This window comes from Protopterus annectens, chromosome 4.part0 (genome assembly GCF_019279795.1).
Source record: "Protopterus annectens isolate FY-2018-M chromosome 4.part0, PAN1.0, whole genome shotgun sequence".
NCBI lineage: Eukaryota > Metazoa > Chordata > Ceratodontiformes > Protopteridae > Protopterus > Protopterus annectens.
The window spans coordinates 1,315,749,869-1,315,754,868 of record NC_056733.1 but is presented as its reverse complement, the minus strand read 5'-3'; positions in this window follow the sequence as shown (position 1 = coordinate 1,315,754,868).

Sequence of the window (5,000 nt, the reverse complement as noted above, 5' to 3'; positions counted from 1 at the left end):
TGTGTGTGTAATAAGGCCTGTACTATGCCCCATACATATGTGTGTTACAGGGTATATGTGTGTATTTAGCAACATGTATAGTGTAGTACAGCAGTATGACACCTATATTAACAACTGTGCACATATGTTAGGTAGGTGTTTGACATTGACAACTAGAGTGTTAGACTGGTAATACCGTACCTGTACTTCACATCCATTTAAATGGAGGACATCTGTCTTTATGCATTAGCTTGATGTATACCTCCTGTGGCTAGGTGGAGGATGGTGTCACATACAGTGTGTCATGTACTGCTTTATAGTCTGACATACTGCCATCACTTTGCTGCTGTGCAGAACATGGTTTGGTATATATATATATATATATATATATGGGTCTACTTTCATACACCGAACGTACGAATCACCGACACACACATCCCCGACCCCAAACAACCGACAACACACCACACCGACACTGCAACATACCGAACAACAAAACACCGACACAAAATACGCCAAATACACAAGCACACAACAACACATCCACTAACCTAAACCTAAACCCTAACCCTAACGTCCGACACTATCGCACACTTCACCTACCTGCACCCTAACCCTAACTCACTTACCCACGCCTAACCCAAGGACCGACACCATCGCACTTCACCTACCTGCACCCTAACCCTAACTCACTTACCACCCCTAACCCAAGCACCGACACCATTGCACACTTCACCTACCTGCACCCTAACCCTAACTCACTTACCCACCCCTAACCCAAGCACCGACATCGACACTTCACCTACCTGCACCCTAACTCACTTAACCGTCCCAAAACTACAGTCCCTCACTATCACACACTTACCTAACCCGAACCCTACCTCCGACACAAACACACACTCACCTGTCCCACAGCCTAACCCGACATCCCACAATTTCGCACACTTACCTGACCGCTCCTAACTCCGTCACTGTCGCACACTCATCATGTAACGATCGCACATTTCCTTGTCGGTCTTTCCGCTGTCGGCGAATCTCCTGTCGGTGAACCTACCTGTCGGTCGTTAGTCTCCTCTTCCCGCGTGTCGGCGAATCGTCGGTTCGGTCTCCCGAAGTAGACCCATATATATATATATATATATATATATATATATATATATATATATATATATATATATATATATATATATATATATATATAGTGAGCCATGCACTGTCATCCTGTTGTAGCCTGAACACTGATATGGGGTATTGCACGTGTGCATCTTCTGACAGGAAATTGCATGCTGTATTTGTAGAGTAATTGATATGTGCAGTTTAGAATATGAGGTGTGCCACATGGCTTGCTCACATATATTGTTAATTTGTCTTCCAGGGTCATGGCCCACAGTAGGAACCCTGCATATTCTGCTGATGAAGATGCTGAGATACACACCAGCCTTGTACAGCATTTCCACCTGCTGTTTTCACGAACCAGCCAGAACCAGCATGAGAGGGCTGCACTGTGGCAAGAGCTTGTTCGTTGGGTAAATGACATAGGCATGCATAACCGGACATATGAGCAGGTATGCCATCACTGCAGTGATTTAATTCGACATGTCTAGTAGCGTGCATCTGATATCCACAGACAACAGCTTGCCACAGGTGGTGGGGTAGCTCTCCACCCCCCCCTCACCAGTGTGGAGGAGCTCCTCCTAAGTGTCGTGGCTCCAGGCCAACAACAACAACATCCACAAACATATACCATCATGGAGGCCGTAGCCACCCAGCATGTTGAAATGGAGCGTGCAGGTAACATGCCATATCTGTAGTTTACTGTTCTCTGTACTGGTAGATTATGCATATGTGAAATGTGTACTGTGTGTGTAGCTGTTATGCTGCCTATTCTTGTGCAAGATTGATATTCTGAATATAATCTGTACACCTGTGAAAGCCAACTGTTGTGCTACTGTACTTTATCATACTCACAGTAGCAATGGCACAGTTGTGGCCACTGACAATCACTCTCATACTTTTGCAGGTCCCTCTGGAGTGACAGCAAGGCAGCCAATCAATGCTGGTGAGTGTGTAATAACGATACTATTGCTAATGACATGTGCATGTCATATGGAGGTGTAGTCTGTGCACATGTAACACACCTACGCATAATGCATGCTGTGCATGTTTGCTGTGAGACTATGCATATCCCATTAATCTCAATAACTGCCTCACTCACATGCAATACACAGAGCATCACACACAAGTGTGGCAACACAGTAGTGGACATTGGATAGGCATACCTGATACACATGTACACAATACACACAAGTTTGGCATAGACACTACACCTTAGCCTGCTACACATGTCGAATCCTGACACCTGCTGTATGCCTACCCTTCAGTATCCCACTTATCATCTACACAGCACACATAATATACCTGAGGGGTAGAGGCCTATCATGTCTCTGTGCAACAGTCTTGAACAAATAATACATTCATGTTAGGCAATGCTCCCTATTGGCCACCTTACACACCCATGTAACAAGTGGCTGTGTAACTGTGGATGTAGTCATGTTACCGCACTTCAGGTACAGCATGCTAGCAGCCTGTCTGGCACACATTATTATTGTTGACTGACCACAAGATGCATGTTGATCATGGCTCATTTTACTACACCACATCCAGTTACACTGACCACAGAAGTACACATAGCAGTTATTGCGTAGCACCGTAATTTTGTGTGTGTGTGTGTGTGTGTGTGTGTGTGTGTGTGTGTGTGTGTGTGTGTGTGTGTGTGTGTGTGTGTGTGTGTGCAAATATATGCACCTAGAGCTTGTAACACTTGCACAACATTGTTCTGTCCTTGTACACATTGTGTCCCAGGGTGAAGACAATCACTGAACAACTACACACAAGCATCAAGTACATGTATACTGTTATTAACAAGGGCTGTCTACACTTGCACTGCATGTTCTTGTGCAATACATAATCTGCATGCTGACACTTGTGAGGTGATGATTTTCCTTGTGATACTGTCACCCACCCTCAAACACTATTGTGTATGTGTTGGATTGCAGGTGTGTGTGTGTTTGTGTCTGCTGTACTGAGTAGTGTATTTTTGTTAATGTGTGCATGTGTGCATGTGTGCATGTGTTCATGTGTGCATGTGTGTTCATGTGCTCATGTGTGCATGTGTGCATGTGTTCATGCGTGCATGTGTTCATGTGTGCATGTATGCATGTGTGCATGTGTGCAGGTGTGCTAACATCATGTACACATTGTAAACTGTGTTTCCTGTCTTCCTCTCACAAGTTCTGATGTTGCTCTGGTTGAGTGCAGCAGGGAACCTGAAGCCACTGCTGGAGATAGTAATAATGATGATACATGTGTAATGGCACAGGGAGGTGTGGCAGGGTCTGTTGTTGGTCAGCCAATCGACACTACACAGCATTCAACCCCATCTATGTGCACAGTCGTCCTGCCGATACATCCATTGTCACCAATGTCCTTAGCTGAGGGACAGCATACGGTAGGCATTGACCAGGATAGTGTGGTATCATTGGCACATGCATCCCCTCACAGCAGCCATGCCCAGATTCCTAAAATGGTACCACACAGGTAGATGTCCAGGGGTTCTCGTGGGAACATCCGTGATCGTAATGCCCCTGTCAGACATGCCCACAGAGGTCTTTCAACCTCAGCTATATTCCGGGCTGTAATGCAGGCATGAATGGAATGGTACACCAGACAGGGTCTGAGGAAGCATAGAGCACATCACACTGCTATGAATGACACTGTGCGTGACGTTGCGGCTGCCATCCGTAATTTTACCGAGGTCATTGATAGACATTGGGGGGACACATTAGATGTCATCCACAACTACATGTCCATGAGCCAGGACAGTGCAGGACAGTTGAGGCATCGATGTGGATGTATGCCAGCAACATTATCAGCTGGCAGTCGCCGCGGACGACAACAAACCCACAGCCGCTCCCATAGTGCCAGTACCAGCCCCAGCAATGCTGGGTCTGTGCTGTCATTAGACTGTCCTAGAAAACCACGTGCACGTGGCTCTGGCCAGTCCCAGCAGGGACATGTGTTCAGTCAACAACCCACTGCCTCTGATGACAGTACCCAGTCTGGCCTAGTACCTGATACTGTCCGTAGCACCCGTGCCAGGCACAGGTACCGTATCCATGGCCAGAGACAGTGATCTGTATGACCTGGCAGGTACAGTCTGTGGCTGTCCACAAACTCCCGTATATGGCAGCCATGTGGTGGAACTGTGTGCATGCATACGCACACACATAATGCTAACACCTAGGGCTAACACATACACACACACATTGCATCAACATTGCCCCATGTTGTACTGTTGTCCCTCACTAACACACACACACATACATGTCGATTGGATGTGTCAATGGCAGACTCTGGCAAACCAAGTACACACCCTGTGCATATGATGAAACTGTGCCACCTCCTGTCATCTGTAACATTGATGCAGGAACACGCTAGCATGGTGCTGTTGCACAGGGTGACTACATAGCACTGTAGTAATATTATCATGTTGTTAACAGTAGAGTGTAATGATATCGTTGTGGGTATATCCGAGCAGGCATGATGCAATATAAACACACTGCATGTGCCTGATAATTGCAATTGGTAGTACAACATACATTGTCGTCCACACCACTCTCTCAGGGTTGAAGGTTTCAAATATCCCCCCAAATGTATTGCATATGCACAGCTGTTGCTGTTAAAGAAATGGCCAGCTATGGATCTTCAATAGACCCATCCTGCACATCCCGAGCTGGTATCCCTACTGTATTCCCCTGTTTGTGGCCCCTTTTTCACCACTTTCCATGTCTGCATGGCAGGGCCCTTGTTCTGCTGAGCAAAAAAATAAAAGCTCTGTCAGCCTCGAACTCTGGACCTTGGACACACAGCATTGCATGAAGTACCACTAAGCCACAGCAGACATACAGCAAGCTGGTGCTGTAATAAATATATCATGTATTACAATGTGTGACTGTAAAGTG